This window comes from Sinohyriopsis cumingii, chromosome 19 (genome assembly GCF_028554795.1).
Source record: "Sinohyriopsis cumingii isolate HCF-2022 chromosome 19, ASM2855479v2, whole genome shotgun sequence".
NCBI classification, from domain to species: Eukaryota; Metazoa; Mollusca; class Bivalvia; order Unionida; family Unionidae; genus Sinohyriopsis; species Sinohyriopsis cumingii.
The window spans coordinates 27,362,959-27,386,252 of NC_142979.1; the positions used below are offsets into that span (position 1 = coordinate 27,362,959).

The following is a 23,294-nucleotide window of genomic DNA, read 5'->3' on the forward strand; positions in this document are numbered from 1 at the left end:
GGTCCAGGCCAGGGTGGTCCAGCATACTTTCGACATTGTAGGCCACATGGACTGAAAATATAATTCGTGGGCCATATATGTATGTTCGTATGTATGTATGTATGTTCGTATGTATGTATGTATGTATGTATGTATCTATGTATGCATGTACGTATATATGTATGTTCGTATGCATGTATGTTCGTATGTATGTATGTATGTATGTATGTATGCATGTATGTATGTATGTATGTATCTATGTATGCATGTACGTATATATGTATGTATGTATGTATGTATGTTCGTATGTATGTATGTATGTATGTATGTATGTATGTATGTATTTATGTATGTATGTATCTATGTATCTATGTATGTATGTATGCATGTATGCATGTATGTACGTATGTATGTATCTATGTATCTATGTATGTATGTACGTATGTATGTATGTATGTTCGTATGCATGTATGTATGTATCTATGTATCTATGTATGCATGTACGTATATATGTATGTTCGTATGTATGTATGTATGTATTATGTATGTATCTATGTATGCATGTATGCATGTATGTATGTATGTATGTATCTATGTATGCATGTACGTATATATGTATGTATGTATGTATGTATGTTCGTATGTATGTATGTATGTATGTATGTATGTATGTATTTATGTATGTATGTATCTATGTATCTATGTATGTATGTATGCATGTATGCATGTATGTACGTATGTATGTATCTATGTATCTATGTATGTATGTACGTATGTATGTATCTATGTATCTATGTATGCATGTACGTGTGTATGTATGTATGTATGTATCTATGTATGCATGTACGTATATATGTATGTATGTATGTATGTATGTATGTATGTATGTATGTATGTTCGTATGTATGTATGTATCTATGTATCTATCTATGCATGTACGCATGTATGTATGTATGTATGTATGCATGTGTGTATGTGTGGGTCATCTATTGATCCTGCAGAAAACAGATATGAATAAAGTAAACAAATGGGCGTTTAATATTTAACGGAAATGAGATTCAGCTGAAAATGTAAACCATGCAAATACTTTATACACAGCCCTCATTCAAATGTAAACATTTTGTCATCTGCTTGAGGAATGATACATATTAAGTGAACAATTAATTAAGTATTAATAAAAGATTTTTCTCTTTCTTTGATTGTTAATGTGTACATCTTAAAGTTAACATTTAAACTGAATGATTAACTAAAGGACTAAAAACCCATAGTCGAAAAGGAATGATGGAGTGACAGACAGACACAAAGTGATGGATGACCGGATGGATGGATGAAGGTTTTGCATAAAACATACGTATGTCATTAAAACAGACAAATACAGTGCAGAACACAATTAAGTGAAGTACCAACATGTCCAGACTAAATCTAGAGAAAGTCACAGATGCCCTGCTGACTACTTAAGCCTTTGCGTCAAGGTAATGCAAGAATTTTAAATTAAATATCAATATTTCCTTAAAGCGTTTACCCAACTTGGAAAATTGTATGTTTTGTCTCGTGCATATAACTTACGAAGCAGACAAGTTTTATGAGCCAAGGGAGTCCCTATTATCAGTGGCAATACTTCATTTGATCACCATGTTGACTTCTACATTATAAAACGTACGAAAAGCCTATGATAATTCGTAGTGCTAACAGTTTAGTTTAACTATTCTAAGACAAATATTTAAGTGTTATGTTTGCATATACTTAAATGCGAGTGGTCTATATAGAGAGATAAAGAGATTTCCTCCAGTGAAGGATATCACTAGAACTAAACTTCGTTTAATTTCTTCTGATCTTCGTGTACTTTCTTCTGCCATCTGTGTAATTTCTTCTGCCATTCGTTTAATTTCTTCTGATCTTCATTTAATTTCTCCTGATCTTCGTTTAATTTCTTCTGACATATTTTATTGACGTATTGGAAATTTTAAACAACAATACAAAAAGCTGTTTTATTATGGAAATATAGATTACTCACAAGTCATACCCTGAAGAAAACGCTTTTTATTAATAGCAACGAATCGGCATTTTGCACCTTCTTCCCACCACCAGCTTCATTTTCCAATTGTCATATATCACTAAAGAAATGAACAGTACACCAATTCCTTCTTCTCAGTGGATCTAAAACAAGTCGTAATAATCAATCAATATCAACCAGTATGAGCGCCTTATAGGTGGTGTTTTATCAATTTAGGTCTGTCAGTCTGTTGCTGTCAAATTAAAGGGTAAATATTGTTACCGAGTTACTACATAATTAGTGTTGATCGTCAGGATAAGAGGTACAGTTGTATAAGAATTGGTAGTTTATATGACTTTTGGTAGTCATCTATCGTAATGTTAGAAGTGAGTTCAAATTTCTACAATTCAGAAAGAATGTCTGGCGATAAAACCACTTCACTACTACTTATGCAGTGTTGCACTGGTTTCAAACTGATCACCATTCCAAATGGCTGAGCCAAAACTCAGTGAGAAAAGAAACCGGCTTTTGAGTTAGTTCTGTTTATGCAGCCTAACTGATGCACGACCAAACATCGCGTAGGAGCAGTGAACGTCATGCTAATGCTTTAATTGTCGCTATCCGGAGTGTACGATTCTGTCGTCTGTTATTTTTCATTCTTGTTGGACTTATCCAAATTAAGGCCCACGTGGTGATATGCATTATATATTGTGTATTACTTCAGTGAATAATTCATAATTATTGATTATCAATAATACAAGAGGCATCGTTGCACATACAATTGAGAGTTAAGATGATTTTCTTCAGTCACATATGGTAATGTTAGACATATATCACTTGGGATTTGGATCTCTGACATGTCAACAATAGAAAGGGAAATATATGTTTCTAAAGAACTCTGATTTTGTCTTTATTTTGTATTTATTCTCATGAAATGGAATATTTAATGCTCTGCACCCCTTGTATAAAAAGACCAACCTGTTTTGTAAAAGGGGCAAACATCAAGTAACATAGCTTGAGTTGAAGTTTACAACTTTTAGGGAATCAGCTTTTTTTTATTGTTTACAACATTTTTACTGAGCAACAATGAAACATGCTAGAAATTGCGTTGTATGTGTTTAAACAAGTTGTAAAAAAAATAATGTACATACTTTAGGTCACACATGAAATATACATGACCGCTTAAGTAATAATCTTCAATTTTTAAAAACCGATAATTAAAGCACATAAAGTAAAATCTTCTACCCTTGCCAGTGATGATGTGTCAAGTTTCAAATGAATGGGAAATGAGCATAACATTTAAAATCTTGCTTATATGCATGACGTTTTGACAAAATCAGCAAATATTGAAAATCGCGGATGTCATCTGCATCTTTGATTTGTTTTGGTTTTGTGGAAGCTCATTAGAGCTTATAATGAAGTTTTATCTTAAATCATACCAAACGTTAAGTGAATCTTATCTTGTCTCGACTCGACTCGTCTCATCTCATCTCATCTCATTTCATCTCATTTGACCTGGCCTGACCTGACCTGACCTGACCTAATTTAATCTGATCTGATCTAATCTTAGAATCAGTGGTTACAGGATTTCGGATTGACGTTAGAGCCATTTACATTTCTTTTGCGGGGGCCCCAAGTGGCCGAGTGGTCTAAAATGCACTCCGTTACGGATCACTGCCATCTCACATCTGTCTGCGTGGGTTCGAGTCTAGGATTCGGCCAATGTGGGTATGTGAGAAAGCTTGCCAGCAGCTTCTCGTGAGTCGGTGGTTATTCCTTGGGTTTTCCCGGGTTCTTCCTCCACCATTAATACTGACCGCCATGCATAGCCTATCGTGTGCTGAAAAATGGCGTTAAACCCAACAGCAACAACATTTCTGTTGTTGTTACCTTAGACTTTTACTGTTATATTATACTTTCACTATTACCGATATCAGACATTATCGAAGCCGAAAACTTGTTTTGTGGGTATGTGTAAGATTATTCATCTAAGATCGAAACTATATGTAAAAGTAAATTTAGAAATATTGAGATGCAGTATAGCAAGTGCGTCGAAATTGATGATCTGAAATCGTCCCATTAAGTCACGATCTCTTGGTTGCCTTGGAAACCACTGCTCACTGAAAATTTATCATCCACCGTGCAAAAAGCGCTGTCAGATCCATTTATCTTCAGACCTATCTGGCTGCTAATTTCCCATTTACATATTCAGACCCCATGGCCTCTCTTAAACTTCTTGCATTTCGGAACATGGATGAACTAATCACCATACATCCGTTATAAATATTACAAGACTATGATTCCCTACGATCAAGTCAGAAAAAAAGGGTATTCATAACAATCGCTCAAGCTGTTAATGTGACATTATTTCCTCTGGATTTAATTGCAATTTAGGGCGTAAAACTATTCCAAAGAATTTAAATTATATTGTATCAGTTATCTTTAGATAGTGCACGGTTTATTATTGCGTGTGTCAGCTTCGCCGACAAACAAAAACTTATTACCCTACGTGACCGGTGTTGATCTGCATGTGAAATTATTGGATTTCATCCTGGAGTAGACCAACAAGATGTTCTCTGCCTTATCTTCTGACGTGACTGGTGGCGCCACCAGAAATATAAAAAACAACGATGAAGAACATCTTGTTAGTCAAATCCTGGTGTATTCTTTCATATTTCTAGCGCATTGAACTTTGCACGGTGTAATCTACATTTAAAATGAAATTGTAATGACTCTTAATTAAAATATAATTAAAAACAAAGATTGGATTGTATCCAGGAACAAGTCTAAATTATTTGTTGAAAGATCACAATTTCGTAAGTACATACAACAGACGGCTGTGCTCATCCCGTGAGCTTGGTAAGTGCATACCATCTGTTCTTAGCAAAAGCTCATACGTCTGAGATTATTTAGAAATCGGTGTGAAGCATGTAAAACCTTTGTACTTTAATAGATCATACAAAACTTCGATGCAGTAAGTATAGTCTGCAACAGAAAATAAATAGGGGTCCAGATGCAAGGCATCCATTTAAGTCTGGAACGGTACATCAAAGCTGATTTAAAGGAATCTTTTATTAATGTGATACCATTTTGCCATGTCTACACATATATCCTCACCCTAACATCTCTACGCACATATCTACACCCAAACAATTGCGGCTGATATGTCGCCAAGAATTTGTTGGATTAAAGATATACGAGAGTAGAAGTTAAATATGGACGTTAAAAGTGGGATAATTTGGAGGCTGAATAAATAAATAAATATTGGTCTGATTTCTTATCTCACTCCCTCCTCTACATAAACCTACTAAATAAATAGATCAATATAGAGAGTGTTTATATTAATTAGATGATTAAGTATTGTATCAATAAAGAGTGTTTATATTAATTAGATGATTAAGTATTGTATCAATAAAGAGTGTTTATATTAATTAGATGATTAAGTATTGTATCAATAAAGAGTGTTTATATTAATTAGATGATTAAGTATTGTCTCAATAAAGAGTGTTTATATTAATTAGATGATTAAGTATTGTATCAATATAGAGAGTGTTTATATTAATTAGATGATTAAGTATTGTATCATCAAGAAAATATGATGTCGATTGCTTTCCACATCTTTAAGCTCTAATCTTATCGTCTCCGCCACCCATTTTGTCTCTGCAAATCGTGATCCTTGCATCTTTAAGCAAATCATTTACCGAAATGCGAACATTTATTTTCAAAAGATAATAATCTGTCTCCTGTGAATTAAAATGTACTATCCTAGGTTATCGATACGCATATGCTATCAAATTCCCTGTTATGTTAAATTTGGCTTCTCGAAATCAACCAGCCTCATTAAACACCTGGATGGCAACTTCTATTTATATCCACCACTGCATTCGTGGCTCATAGCTTAAAACAGCTTTTACATTATAGTACTTATTGGGTAAATTAACAGCAAAAAATATGGCATGCGAAGAAATTGATTATTCTAAATTCAGTTTTATGATCTGAATATTAAGTTAAATTGAAAGAAAGTAATCTTCTCATGATTCCAGACATGTTGGAGTATTACAGCGAAATAATTTGTACATTTCTATCAATCTATTGAATTCACAACAACGTGGAACATCCATTACGACCTTAGAGAGGGTCTCCACAAAAGGATAAACAATTAAATCATAAATCGTCATTCATTGATAGATTGACATATTGTATATGTGTTAACACATCAATTTTAAATATTCATGCCAAAGTTATACAGTGAAGAAGGTGGAACACCACACTTTTCATATTCTTACAAGATATCCAACTGTACAGTACAAGATATCTAAGTGTACATTACAAGATATCCAAGTGTACATTACAAGATATCCAACTGTACATTACAAGATATCCAAGTGTACATTATAAGATACAAGATGTTATTGCCCGGATCTCCCTCTCTCTCTTTCTCTTTCTCTTTCTCTCTCTCTCTCTCTCTCTCTCTCTCTCTCTCTCTCTCACACCTTTCTGAGTCATCAGCTGTAGCCTGGTTGTTGGTTGCACTCCTACCCACTGTGTAGCAGAGGCACGGAGCTAAATATTTGTCAGGCTTTCTTTTTTCTTTTCTGGCATCGAAAGATATTCCCACTCATGTTAAGTCAGATTCCGTTTTAACATAACTCAACAAACAAGGCCAATATAGTCAGTTCACTACCTGATACTGATAATTCACATAAAATGAATATCTCTCTATACCCGCATTCCTAACTGGAACCATGACATAACATGACCTCATAGATTAACATTTATATCCCGCTATGGCGTGTAACACACGTCGATTTTCTCGGTTAAGATAATTCACTACCTAATTACACAAATGAATTAAAAATTGTCCTAACTACGTTACTTGCTACATAGTAATATCAATTCTTCTCATACATGCGACATATCAATTAGGACATAAATTATTTTCACCATTCGTATCAGAGTAATGCATGAAATTGCTACAATGCATGATTTTTATTGCACACAAACCACTGAATCCGAACACATTCATATAAATGAAATATTATATGACATTCTTACAATACATGAATCGTATAACAGTCAAGACAATGAATGCATGATTAACGTCTGATACTAATGAAAACTGAAGTCCGAATTTAAAACGAATAAATTCAACAAATAATTACTAGATGAGTATTATCTATACGATTAAGACAATTCCGATGTGCCTATAAGACACACGCTTTCTATGCAGCTTAATTTCTCTCTGGTTCCAGGTCTCTCAAATTATTCCAAACACCGTCCCTTGGACGGTTTATTTAGCGAAAAATTTACCGGTCATTTTCCTCGGAGTCCCTCAGACTTCCATTTCGGCAGAAAAACATAGACTGCCGAATTTCGCAAGGGAAATTACTTATAACTTTGACTTTCGTTTATCTTAGCCAGTCAGGATTAGCTTGTTCTATCCGCCAAATATTTAACGTTTACTCCGTCACAGTGACACATAGCAATATTAAATTAATTTATTTGATTTAGCACCAAATCAAATCGATGGAATGCTGAGGATGCCCGTTCTTTATTACATCTAGTACAGATTTGGTTGATTATTATCGAGGTTCCGTTTAATAAATGTGTAAGACGAAACTTGTGAATGGGTAAAGTACGGATTTTGTTTATCGAAAATGCAAAGGACTTTAATTTTTTAGAAACAGCGTTTGTACTTGCTGACATATTTGACACAAGTTGAAACTTCGCAGAGATCGGTTTATTAAGGGAAGCTGGAAAATGTAAAACTTTACAACTCTGGATGGGAGTGTGTTAATAATTGCAGCTAGATATACCTAATTCAGATGGGACAAGTTAGTTTGCTGGGTGTGTTTCCCTAGGCAAAATCTCGTCTTTTATAAATATATAACACCGCAAAACTAGTTAGTCAACCGGTTTGCGTTAGGTGAAAAGGCTTGGCCCCGGGGTTAGTAAGAAGTGCACCCTCGTAACGATTGTGCAAGAAACGTGTAACTGTAAGTCTTGAGAGGCACATCACCAAGGGTGTCAAGAGACGTTTCTGCTAAAAAGGGAAAAAGAGAAGCGAACTTCAAAGCATGGTACACTGTCTTATTGTCATTGACTATTTTTCATTGATATGAGTCTTGAGATGATTGTTTCAATTCATTCGTTTAAATGTCATATGATTCATGTATGCTTAAACTTTAATTTTATTAGGTTTGTAGGATGTTTATGAATGATTAGTTATCAAATAATGTAGTTAAGACGAGAAGTGAGTTTTTTTTAAAAATCTATTTGTATAACTACGATGTGATTTTTTTAAACCTATGAATCGGGATGTAGAGCTGAGCAAAGTATTGCCGGCCGCATGTTTCCGACATTAGTCAGTTAACAATGCAAGAGCTTGACTACTATTAGGGGAGAGTGTACTATGCTATCTATTCAAATGATGATATCTAGTTCTGTCATATATTTAGTTTCCTGTAATCTGTTAATGTTTATGGAAAGAGATAGTGTGAAAAAAATATGACATGGAATGCAAGGATGTGACCTGAAACCATAATAGCATTTATGTTGTGAAGTTGATACAGTATTCTGAAGCGTGAATAGTTCTGGAATGTTAGTTCATTGCAGGAAGTTATGCAGAACAGAAATTTAGTCTGCATTGATCCTTTTTAACCTGTTTTGAAACTGGAGATTGACCCGCAACAAGATCGGTTATGCAGGCATGCCGGACAATTATGTTCGAAATGCTTACTCAATTTCATGATGAAATTTACCGTAAACAGAACTGCTAATTGCATTATTAGAACTTTATATTACCTTATATATCTAGTAGAAGTGTATCATACAATAGGTTTTGTTCAATTGTTTTTCGTTCATCTAATTATTGTAAATGTTATATTCCGAATAAAGGGGCTGGTGATGTTCTATGATATATTTCTGTTCATATCTCTATTTATTCCATCTATTAATATCATATTTTAATATTCACTCGATCCGGGCTATAACACCGAGGTTAATCATCCCTTAGACATCGATCAACACCATTTAAAGGTGCTACACCACTCCACGCTTGCTTGACTACTCACCAACTTATGTTAGCAAAGTCCGTGAAATTTGTATAGTTAGATCAGCCGACTGACAGTATTTGAATCTGCACGTACCACAAATTACAATCCATATATTACTGAATGAGTCAGCCTTTCACTTTTGACAGTTAAATTGGATTTAGGTCTACATTTTAATATATTAATTCTGCCAAACCTATTGATAAGCAAAATCAATGACAAAGTAATATCAATCAGTCAGCTTGTACATTATAAACTTTAACAAACTTATGTCTATTTACATATTTACGAACATCGAAACCTACTGAATAATGTTTTTTTAAAATGATTTTAAGAAATATGTTTCAATGTTTTGCATCAAAATTCCACGTTTTCCTTCATTTTTCAGGGATGTTGCTTTATATACCTACCATACAACAAGTGAATTTTTTATGCACTATCAGCTAGTACATTGTTATTTAATTCATACGTACATAAATTAATTTGCAGTAATTATTTTGTAAATGTATTATTCATGGAGATGATTTTCAAGATTGTAAAAAAGATTTGCACATTTAAAATTTTCTTTTCTATGCAGTGTTTAAATGTATTGGGCGTTTTATAAAAATAATGACAATACTAACATCTTTCTTTGAATTAAATACACCTTTAAATAGGTTAAGATTTCTGTTTGTGTCATCCAACACACATGACGTCACAAAGTTTCAAAAAACAGCTTATTTATATATCCACTAAAACCATAATGAGACAGTACACTAAGTAAATATTTTTTTCTCTCGCAATACTTGATGAGTGGCTGGAGATGTACGTATGTATGTATGTATGTATGTATGTATGTATGTATGTATGTATGTATGTACGTACGTACGTACGTACGTACGTATGTATGTATGTATGTATGTATGTTGTTGGATTTACCGCAATTTTTCAGCACAAGGTAGGCCTGTGGCCAGAATTAATGGTGGAGGAAGAACCCGGGAAAACCCCGTAAAGAACCACCGACCCACGAGAAGCTTTCTCACATACCCACATAGGCCGAATCCTAGACTCGAACCACGCAGACAGGGTGAGATGGATGTGATTCGTAACGGTGAGCACTTTAGACCACTCGGCCACTCGGGGCCCCTATGTATGTATGTATGTATGTATGTATGTATGTATGTATGTATGTATGCATGTATGTATCTTTGTATGTATGTATGTATGTATGTATGTATGTATGTATGTATGTATGTATGTATGTATGTATCTTTGTATGTATGTATGTATGTATGTATGTATGTATGCGTTCGTGCGTGCTTGCGTGTGTGCGTACGTGGGCCTTCCTGCCTGCGAATGGATGGATGGATAAATTATGTTGTACAATATAACGATGGATGTCCGTGAATCCCTCTGTGTTAATTGTCCTTTTGTTGAATATATGTTGGGCTTTCAAGCTTGCGTCTTAAACGTGTGTAAAAACTTTCAAGAAAGATTACTTCACATGATTCACTTGATTTACAAATATTCTTTTGCTCAACTATGGTACAAGGTAGTTACACCTGCACACAGCTGTCAAGTAAGATTACGAAAACCTAGTTGCAAGCAATACGTAAGGCATAGGTCATGCAACTTGATTCTATATTATCTGTGCTTTAATCATCCTTTAAGAAATCGGTATTATTTAAGGAAATGAAATCAACTTGTACTTATCTGTTTGAGATTCAAACTCTACGCAAGAACATTTGGCTTTGAACAAATTTGGCGCATACTGAAATGTAAAAAAGGAAAGAAATGGAAGAAAATACAAATGTATCAAAATTAAATGCGTATAAATCCTAGGTAATATGGGATATCAGACAGACAGATATTATAAATTGCATTATTTGCCTCACTAAACACTCATCAAAAGAGAAGAAAGAAAAAAAAAACAGGTAATGAAAATTGAATAAGTAGGCATAAATTCATCACCGGTACACCTACGCTGAAAGTTGCAATGACAGCGATGTCCATTTATGAGGAACTAAATTAGGGCTCCAATTGGAGACCTCTTGCGTACATTTTCCATCTAGGGAACCAGTTAGTGGGATCTGATTCAAGCGCATGATGACTGTTACGATCATTTGATTATAATAACAAACGTTTATTTTCGAAGACCGAAGATACAGGCTTGTATCTAGCTCCATGCTGTACTGTATTTATATAAACCGTATATGAAGCTCTTACACAGCCATTGCTACAGACTCGGATCTCCTTAAATGCAAAACTGATCTTCTCGGTAGAGGTTCAGACAACACAACTACTTGTAATCAAAGTGAAGTTTATCCGTAAAACAATGCAAAATATTAATGAACCTTACCACTTTAACTACGTCCAAGAAAGGCTCATGCGGTTCAGATAAAAGGCATTAGTTTCATAATTGCCTTTCTGCATATGACATGGTTTAAGTGCAGCTGATATCAATTTTAGGACACTTTTTTAAAAAATACTGTCCCACCACCAACAAATTCAGTGTCCATGCCAGGCAGAATTGTTTGATGTGTTTTTGCATGAGTTTGTGTGAAGATGAACCAAAAATAGTGATATAATCTTGGTACTGAAAATCAATACTGGCGTATTCCTGATTCCCTCCTGAAAATGAGCGGGGTATAACGTAAACAATGAACAAGAAAAAGAAAAACATTCCTGGTTTTATATGAGGCCATTTTACAACTTTTGTGAAATTTAACCACCGAAACTGTCTTCGTTGTCCATCAATTGGATATAAATCTTGTAACACTAAGCTAACATTTATGCCATAACAGTGTACATTAAAATTATTTGTCACATTTCCATTAATGTCGGGCTTGAGGCAGCAAACAATACACTGTCTTCAGTTCGCAGGAACCAATGTCAAAGATATTTCGTGACGTCGTGACACTAAAATGTGCTACAACTTTAAGTTCAGCATTGGTGGTTTGTTTGAAGGTTTATCGCAAGCTGTCATGAGCCTTAAGTTCGAGGGCGAAACACCGATTGTAATAGAGCTTTGGTCTTTATTCGATATATCCAGTCCAGGTATTTAGCCTGTTTACAGCAAAGAGCTTTGGTCCTATTAGCTGGACCCATCTAGATAAATACCATACATGCAACAGTAGTATCAATAAACCTCTCATACACAAGCTAAAACCTTACAATCAATAATTTGTCTTATATTTATTTCATCAACATAAATGGCAATAAAAGCTCAAAAAATACAAATTCCCAATTTACGATGATAATTGTGAATAGCAGCAAAAAGTACAGAACTACATTTTGTAGAGGTCGCACTAGACAGGGATGTAAAGTGTTCACTCAGAACACGATTGCTTGTAGTCAGTCTTAACTCTTTTGGAAATGCGAGTCGGTGTGTTTTTATGCGATACTAATAAAATTAATGTAGAGTATATGCGCCGCATCTTTGTTAAACCACACGTTATAAAAAAATGTTATCAAGGGAAATTCGGCAAACCGTGCTTCCTTTTAATAAAAAATATTTACATCTCGTACTATATTAATGATATATATATATATATATATATATATATATATATATATATATATATATATATATATATATATATATTCTATCTGACATTGCTACACATTTATTACTACAATACAGTATGTGCCCCCTGTGGCATTTCGAAGCAATACAGAACACCTAGTCTTCATAACGCTCTGACAACTTGAATCTAATTGAGTGTCTTGTTTAATTGCTTTTTTATCTGATGGTTCAGATAAAACTGACTCCATGCAGCTAAAGCAAGTCATTAATTATTCAGAACATGGGGCCTTTATAAATCTATACTGCACAAAGCTTAGAATAGCGCTTCCCATAATGCTCCTTTGAGTTTTACATGTTTTGAGAGTGTAATATACCTGTATCTAGATTGGCGTGGATCAGAAAGAACAGGTCTTACGGATAAATTTGTTCCGTATAGTGTGAATACACGAGTGAAAGACACAAAATAGCCAAACTTTAGAGTTCGCTATATTTTCACAAAGCAGATAAATGACGATGGGCCTGGCTACTTCTGGTAATTTAAGGGAAACTGTAACCTGGACTACAGTTTCATTTTAACAACTTAGATTGGTCGGTCACTTGCCTTTTTATTTTAAAAACATCGAACTCGTCCTTTTATTTTCGTAACTTTAAATTCTTACATTTAACAGTGTGACATTTTATAAAGATTTATTTAACCTTATTTCAATGTTCAGACTTGACGCATGGATGAAGTGCATCTCTCTATCACTGACACTGACTAAATACACATTCTAGCTTTCTAGTCATTTACTGCCTCGAAGCTACAAACCCGCCACATACCCATCAGTAAGAGCCGACAACGGTATACAGACTGTTATACTGCAAATAAATCGTATACAGACTGTTATACTGCAAATAAATCGTATAAACACTGTTATGCTGCAAACAAATCGTATTCAGACTGTTATGTTGCAAATGAACGGTATACATACTGTTAGGCTGCAAATAAATCGTATTCAGACTGTTATGTTGCAAATGAACGGTATACATACTGTTATGATGCAAATAATGTTGCAAATAAACGGTATAAAGACCGTTAGGCTGCAAATAAATCGTATACAGATTGTTATGCTGCAAATAAATCGTATACAGACTGTTATGATGCAATTAAATCGTATACAGATTGTTATGCTGCAAATGAATCGTATACATAATGTTATGCTGCCAAAAAAATCGTATTCAATCTGATATGTTGCAAATGAACGGTATAAAGACTGTAGTGCAGCAAACAAATCGTATACTAATTGTTATGATGCAAATAAATCGAATACAGAATGTTATGCTGCAAATAAATTGTATTCAGACTGTTATGTTGCAAATGAATGGTATACAGACTGTAATGCTGCAAATAAATTGTATACAGACTGTTATGTTGCAAATAAATCGTATACAGATTGTTATGTTGCAAATAAATCGTATACAGACTGTTAAGCTGCAAATAAATCGTATATAGACTGTTATGATGAACATAAATCGTATACAGACTGTCATGCTGCAAATAAATGGAATACAGACTGTTGTGCTGCAAATAAATCGTATACAGACTTTTAAGCTCCAAATAAATCGTATACAGACTGTTATGCTGCAAATGAACGGTATGCAGACTGTTGTGCTGCAAATAAATCGTATACAGACTTTTAAGCTCCAAATAAATCGTATACAGACTGTTATGCTGCAAATGAACGGTATGCAGACTGTTGTGCTGCAAATAAATCGTATACAGACTGTTGTGTTGCAAATAACTCGTATTCAGACTGTTACGCTGCAAAAAAAATTGTATACAAACTCTTATGAGGCAAATGAATCGTATACAGATTGCCATGCTGCAAATGAACGGTATACAGACTGTTGTGCTGCAAAAAATTCGTATTCAGACTGTTATGTTGCAAATGAATGGTATACAGACTGTAATGCTGCAAATAAATTGTATACAGATTGTTATGTTGCAAATAAATCGTATACAGACTGTTACGATGCAAATAAATGGTACACAGACTGGTATGATGAAAATAAATCGTATACAGACTGTTATGCTGAAAATAATTCGTATTCAGACTGTTATGTTGTAAATGAACGGTATACAGACTGTTATGCTGCAAGTAAATCGTATACAGATTGTTATGCTGCAAATAAATCGTATACAGACTGTTGTGCTGCAAATAAATCGAATACAGATTGTTAAGCTGCAAGTAAATCGTATAAGGCTTTTATGCTGCAAAAGAACGGTATACAGACTGTTGTGCTGCAAATAAATCGTACACAGACTGTTAAGCTGCAAATAAATCTTATACAGGCTATTATGCTGTAAATAAATCGTATGCCGACTGTTATGCTGCAAACATATCTTATTCAGACTGTTATGCTACAAATAAATCGTATTCAGACTGTTGTGTTGCAAATGAACGGTATAAAGACTGTAATGCAGCAAATAAATCGTATACAGATTGTTATGATGCAAATAAATCGTATACAGATTGTTATGCTGCGAATAAATCGTATTCAGACTGTTATGCTGCAAATAAATCGTATTCAGGCTGTTATGTTGCAAATGAACGGTATAAAGACTGTAATCCAGCAAATAAATCGCATACTAATTGTTATGATGCAAATAAAACGTATAGACTCTTGTGCTGCAAATAAATCGTATATAGACTGTCAAGCTGCAAATAAATCGTATTAAGACTGTTATGCTGCAAATAAAACGTATAGACTGTTGTGCTGCAAATACATCGTGTACAGGTTGTTAAGCTGCAAATAAATCGTATTCAGGATGTTATGCTGCATATAAATCGTATACAGACTGTTCTGCTGCAAATAAATCGTATACAGGCTGTTATGCTGCAAAGGAACGGTATACAGAATGTTGTGCTGTAAATAAATCGAATACAGACTGCTGTGCTGCAAAAAAATCTTATGTAGACTGTTAAGCTGCAAATAAATCGTATACAGGCTGTTATGCTGCAAATAGATCGTATACAGATTGTTATTCTGCAAATAGATCGTATTCACACTGTTATGCCGCAAATAAATCGTATCCAGATTATTATGCTGCAAATCAATCGTATACAGATTGTTGTGCTACAAATAAATCGAATACAGACTGTTGTGCTGCAAAAAAAATCCTATGCAGACTGTTAAGCTGCAAATAAATCGTATACAGGCTGTTATGCTGCAAATAAATCCTATACAGATTGTTATGCTGCAAATAAATCGTATCCAGATTGTTATGCTGCAAATCAATCGTATACAGGTTGTTATGCTGCAAATAAATGGTATACAGAATGTTGTCCTGCAAATAAATCGCATACAGACCGTTGTGCTGCAAATAAATCGTATACATGCTGTTGAGCTGCAAATAAATCGTGTACAGGCTGTTATGCTGCAAATAAATCGTATACAGACTGTTAAGCTGAAAATAAATCATATCAAGGCTGTTATGCTGCAAAAGAACAGTATACTAACTGTTGTGCAGCAAATAAATCGAATACAGACTGTTGTGCTGCAAATAAATCTTATACAGACTGTTAAGCAGCAAATAAATCGTATACAGGCTGTTATGCAGCAAATAAATCGTATACAGATTGTTATGCTGCAAATAAATCGTATCAGACTGTTATGCTGCAGATAAATCGTATACAGGCTGTTATGCTGCAAATAAATCGTATACAGATTTTTATGCTGCAAATAAATCGTATACAGACTGTTGTGCTGCAAATAAATCGAATAAAGACTGTTGTGTTGCAAATAAATCGTATACAGGCTGCTGAGCTGCAAATAAATCGTATACAGGTTTTTATGCTGCAAATAAATCGTATACAGACTGTTATGCAGCAAATAAATCGTATAGACTGTTGTGCTGCAAATAAATCGTATACAGGCTGTTAAGCTGCAAATAAATCGTATACAGACTGTTATGCTTCAAATAAATCGTATACAGACTGTTGTGTTGCAAATAAATCGTACACAGACTGTTAAGCTGCAAATAAATCATATTCAGGCTGTTATGGCACAAAAGAACGGTATACAGACTGTTGTGCTGCAAATAAATCGAATGCAGATTGTTGTGCTGCAAATAAAGCGTATACAGGCTGTTATGATGCAAATAAATCGTATACAGACTGTTGTGCTGCAAATAAATCGAATACAGACTGTTGTGCTGTAAATAAATCGTATACAGCTGTTATGCTGCAAATAAATCGTATACAGACTGGTATACTGTAAATAAAGCGTATACAGACTGTTATGCTGCAAATAAATCGTATACAGGCTGTTATGCTGCAAATGAACGTTATACAGACTGTTATGCTGCAAATAACTCGTATACAGACTGTTAAGCTGCAAATAAATCGTATACAGACTGCTGTGCTGTCAAAAAATCGTATTCAGACTGTTATGCTGCAAAACAATCGTATACAGACTGGTATGATGCAAATAAATCGTATACAGGCTGTTATGCAGCAAATAAATCGTATAGACTGTTGTGCTGCAAGAAAATCGTATACAGGCTGTTAAGCTGCAAATAAATCGTATACAGGCTGTTAAGCTGCAAATAAATCGTATGCAGACTGTTATGATGCAAATAAATCGTATGCAGACTGTTAAGTTGCAAATAACTCGTATTCAGGCTGTTATGGCACAAAAGAATGGTATACAGACTGTTGTACTGCAGATAAATCGTATACAGGCTGTTATGCTGCTAATAAATCGTATACAGACTGGTATGCTGCAAATAAATCGTATACAGACTGGTATGCTGCAAATAAATCGTATACAGACAGTTGTGCTGAAAAAAATCGTATTCAGACTGTTATGCTGCATTACAATCGTATACAGACTGTTATGATGCAAATAAATCGTATACAGACTGTTATGCAGCAAATAAATCATATAGACTGTTGTGCTGCAAATAAATCATATACAGGCTGTTAAGCTGCAAATAACTCGTATTCAGGCTGTTATGGCACAAAAGAATGGTATACAGACTGTTGTGCTGCAAATATATCGTATACAGGCTGTTATGCTGCTAATAAATCGTATACAGACTGGTATGCTGCAAATAAATCGTATACAGACAGTTGTGCTGAAAAAAATCGAATTCAGACTGTTATGCTGCATTACAATCGTATACAGACTGTTATGATGCAAAAAATCGTACACAGATTGTTATGCTGCAAATGAACGTTATACAGACTGTTATGCTGCAAATGAACGTTATACAGACTGTTACGTTGCCAATAAATCGTATACAGACTATTATGATGCAAAAAAATCGTATACAGATTGTTGTGCTGGACCTGAACGTTATACAGACTGTTATGCTGCAAATTAACGTTATACAGACTGTCATGTTGCAAATGAATCGTATACAGACTGTTGTGCTGCAAATAAATCGTATACAGACTGTTGTGCTGCAAATAAATCGTACTGAGACAGTTATGCTACAAATAAATCGTATACAGACTGTTGTGATGCAAATAAATCGCATACAGACTGTTATGCTGCAAAAAAAATCGTTTACAGACTGTTATGCTGCAAAATAAATCGTATTCAGACTGTGATGCTGAAAACGAACAGTATACAGAATATTGTGCTGCAAATTAACGTATACAGACTGTTGTGCTGCAAATAAATTGTATAAGACTGATGCTAATACATCACACAGACTGTTGCAAATAAATCACACAGACTATTATGTGCAAAAGAACGGTATACCGGTTGTGGCGCAGCAAGTGAATCGTTTGCCTTTTGTGCAGGAACGTCACAGAGACATCATTGATGCAGCTGCATTCCCTTCATCCTTCGTTTGTTGTTATGAGTTGAGAGCATAAACTTCTTCGCCCTGATGAGTCTAGCCACATACCCTTTGAAAAAGACACAAATGTTGCCAAACTATCTTCATTTCGAATACCAGTCAGCTGACGAAATTGCTAATTGAGGTCAGCAGTTTACAAGTATGCCATCAGTTAGTGCAGATTAATTTAGTATTTTTAACCTTGCGAAATGCATCCAGAACTGATTAACCTTCCTATCTAGTTATTCCCCACTCTTGCAATGACATTTAGTGGCAAGTTTGAATAAACAGTTTTTTTAGTGTTTGTATAACAACAACTAGTATTTGTACGTATAATGCAATACAACAAAGATACCAGGTAATTAACCACTTTAATATTTCACCATAATCCGAGGCAGCTCCAAGTAGCAAATGAGGGACATACGTTCCAAAATATTGTTGTTAATGAATTACTCCGATGTTTAAAAGAAATCAGACGCTGATGCGGGATCATCTTCAGTTATATGAACGTCCAGAAAATTCTATATTATCTTAGATTCCAACTCGAATATTTCGATAGACAAAGTACCACCTGTTTAAATGAACAAGCACAAAACGTTTTACCTAAAACCTGCAAATGAAATTCCTTTCTCACAAAATGACTTTGGCAGCCAATTCCGAAGGATCAAATAATATTAGAACGTTAATATAATTTCTATACTGTATTAGATCACATCAGACAGATTTCAATTTAGAAGCTTTTATTCTGCACTTAAATTGACAAGATGTATGCCACTTTGCCAGTGTTGCGTATAAATTCAGGAGAAAGTTTTATTTTTAGTTTAAAACAACAACAACAAACAAAAGCGTCCAGTTCTCCAACATTTAATGTCAAAGCCTTGTTACTCTCATTAACAAAATCAAGTTTTCTTCACAAAATGATAAATAAGTAATTTGGCAATAAAAAAGACTACTTACCATCCTACGTTTCTTTCGTATGCAACGAAGAGCCAAATATACTAAACAATGAGTCAAATTTTGCATACAAGAATGGACACGGAATGACTAGTTGTTATTTCCCCAAAATCTTTTGATAGCATCGGGAAAAGCACACGGTTCTGTTATAAAATTGTTCAAAAACGCATATTGTCGTCATTAAAGTGAGAATAGTCAATGAATGTGAAAGAAAATTCCGTATTGCACTAATATACATCACATTTTCTTGCCAGAACTCATTACAGTAATTCAATGTAGATAGTATTTTTTCTTCAATGCCCCATATTATATACTGTCACATTGAAGTCAAGGTCCTTAAACGAAATTCCTGCTGAGCTGATGGTTGCAAGGTATCTCGGCACTCTGTAACAGCTTGTTGCTCAACACACTGTCACAGCCAGCTCTTCAACAATTACAGATTGTAAGATTTTTTTTTTACCTGATTCATAAAAGAACAACCAATATGGTATTCTGTAAAGGTCCAATCGGTGACAGGTTTTAAATAATTACGACAGAATAACTACAATAACATATTCTATTCCATTAATGGCAATGCATCAGTATGTCTGTTATCGTTTCATTAAAATATATCAGTATGTTTTATATGTCTTAATTACAATATATCAACATCTTTGTTAGGGTTTCAGTCCTTCAATGTCACAGAGGTAAATTATTGTTAAAAAGTGTTTTATTTATCTGCTGTAGAACCAGTACGCACTAATTGCTCATTGTTGGGTAAATCTTTTAAATATAAATAAAGAAATATTCCAAAATGTCGTCCTTAGGTTTTCAAAACAGGAACAGTACGAAGATACAAATTGCTCTATTTCCCACCTGGATAGACAGGTAAGGGAAGCACTTCATAGGGCAGCACCTACTTTGGTTTAGATTTTGTATGACCTATTTTTCCTTGCTCAGAGTAAATCAGAGTAAATAGTGTAAACATAATTAGAATTCATGCAATTTTCATTCATTCAATTTTACTCGTCCCATGTAGGCTCTGGATAATGACACCAATGACAACAACAGTTACACCATTAATAAGAAGAACTAGTACTGCTACTACTACAACTATAAAAGCTAAACTAATAAGCATATATATATATATATATATATATATATATATATATATATATATATATATATATATATATATATATATATCCAAGACGGAATCATAAAAGGTGTCATTTGAGTGATATTGCATTTGGTGAAATATTTATTAAACATAATGATTTTCTAATGATAGCGGGAAACATAAATGCATATTGGCACTGATGTATAACATGCTGACGGGTTAAAAAAACACTGATGTATATAAAACATGTAGACCGGTTACAAAGCATCACGTGCGAAAATGATAAAGCATCACGCGCTAAAATGATATTGTCTCGGGACAGCGAGATAAGTGGTCCCGGAGAAAACAGAGCACTGAAATAGGGTCAGTTAAGACTGTTAAAATTCAGCAACAAATGTGGAGTGTGGACTAGAAACAAGGCCCTTTCTATAGAAGGCAGCTTTAGTATTATAGAAATGATGCATGGGTAATAAACATACATGCATGCATACATACATACATTCATCATGCATTAATACACATACTCATTTTAATTTCATATTTGAGAAATGGTATGTATATTTAAATTAATTGTTTGTCTGTTAGTTTTAAAAAAATCATTACATGTTATTGTAATATAACATTGTTTGCTGGACTTGACCTTGTCCAAAACTGAGTTCATTTCTGCTTGGCCTGATTGACTTTTTTACTTTTTTTAAATTTCATTTATGTAAACAACTAATAATAGCTACATTATTCTCTACGTGTATGAGCTTGAGGATTATTATTCAGGTAAACAAGAAAGCGTAAAAATGATGATCATGGTCAGGGTTTTGTAGATTCCTAAGTGAATTATGCAGTTTATTGTGTTGTAAAAAAACATGGCTCATTAGATCATTCTAGAAGGTTATCTTCCATTAAGTAATAGTTGCTTGTAGAAAATGCTAATTGTGACCTGAGGTCAAACGAAGAACTATATTATATTGTGACTGTGAGGATTGTACCAGTCGTGCTTTAACATTTAGCACTTTAAGTTGTATTATGTTGTGACCAGTTTGGGCTGAATTTTATCTTTACCAGTCATGCTTTAACATTTAGCACTTTATGTTATATTATGTTGTGAGCAGTTTGGGCTGAATTTTATTTTCTTCAAATTATTGAATTCAAGTGATTATTTTCTCTGGAAATACAAAAGTGCTCTGATAAAATTCTTGAATAAAGACATTCATTGGATTTTATACTGAATTCAAACCACGAATAATATTTATCTGATTCAACAAGAGACTGTTAACACATCGGTACTTTTCAGGCTAAAACAGACACGTCATCACCTTCAATTTTGGATCTCTTCGGGACTTGAACTGTTTTATTCAGGACGTACTATTATTAGGACTTCTGTCTTTAATCCTTGGATTATTTTTGGAATTAATTCGCAATACTGAAGTTATGTTTTTCTCATGCTTTACTTTGTATTCTATGGAAATAAATTATTTGTTAAATTTTACAAAGCTTGCTGTCTTCACTCTTTTCTGTTACTTATTGTAAGAACATAGACTCGTAACAGAAATATCACTAAGAAAAGCCATGTTGATATAACAGAGCTTGCTGATAAAAATAAGTGTTGACACTGAAGTCTAATATTTACTAGTTGCATTACTGATATAATGAGCATCAAACTTTGAATGGAATGCCGACACCCAGGCAATATTTTTATCAGAGAGAGCCAGTAAACAGAAAACGCTGATTCAACAAACAAGAACATATTTAGTGTCCTAGAGAAATTACGTAAAACTCGAACAGAAATGGAATACAGGTGCTTAACATATTCATGTAAATAACTAAAACAATGAATTTGTAATCCGAAATGTTTGCATAGGTTGAATTTGGCCTGAATATTCTTCACACCTACCTAATTGGCAACGTACACTTACCACCGGAGAAAATACTTTGGGAAACCGGTAACACTTTGCACCTGTAAGCTGTAAGAAATATATATATATATATATATATATATATATATATATATATATATATATATATATATATATATATATATATATATATATATATATATATATATATATATATATATATATAAAGCCTCTTATAATTTAGAGTAAACAGTATAAGTAACATATTTTCATATGACTTGCCGTCATTTATTATCTAACAGTTCCATCCAATTTATTAGATTTATATTTAGTATAAATAAAAGACGTACGGATGTATATCAATGTATCAGTTTAAAGGATTTTAAGCAGTCGCTTATAGTAATTTTAGAAACGAGTCACACATCAAACAGATGACTCTTGGATTTGTGTCCAATTCATGTCATCACTGTAAAGGCAAGAATTGATACCGCTCATGAACCCAACATTTTCTCTACTGCGTAATTTTCCAGTGAAGTATTAGTCCTGATAAACTATCTCCCTGGTGTATTGAGACCAATCTGTTATGTACAAGCGGCAGTCGTTCTGAGTCATAGCTTGTGTGAAGATTAAAATTACCGGAAATATACTTTTGTGTTGGACGTTATTGTTTGCAACTTTTCTATCCCCTAATACTTATCTCATCGTAAAAGAACGGTTCTAGAGCAAATAAAGGAAGGACAACCTGTAAGAAAACCAAAGAAAATTGAAATCAAAAATTAAAGTGACCTAGGAAACCAACAGATAAATAGAACTTGAGTTAGATCGCGAAAAGTTGTATTATAGTGAAAACGACTGGAATTTGATGAGAGGAGCAACTGAAAATTAAAGAGACAAATTATCAGGATGAAATGAAGAGGATGGAAATAGAATTGGAAACGTTTACACGAGATACAAATACAAACTCGAATGGAAGTTCACCTTCTATAAATTTACAACCGTTTGATCCCGCAAAGGAAGATATACTTACCTTCC

At 33.9% G+C, this 23,294-nt stretch overlaps 1 long non-coding RNA gene across 1 annotated transcript in view; it reads left to right on the forward strand.

Annotated features, from left to right (window-relative positions):
• LOC149775331 (uncharacterized) overlaps positions 1–21,899 on the forward strand; it is a 63,175-nt gene extending 41,276 nt beyond the window's left edge. Inside the window, exon 2 of the long non-coding RNA XR_016416608.1 lies at positions 21,701–21,899. This is a non-coding gene — a long non-coding RNA (uncharacterized LOC149775331). The remainder of the gene's footprint in view (positions 1–21,700) is intronic.
• The last annotated feature ends 1,395 nt before the right edge of the window (positions 21,900–23,294 follow it).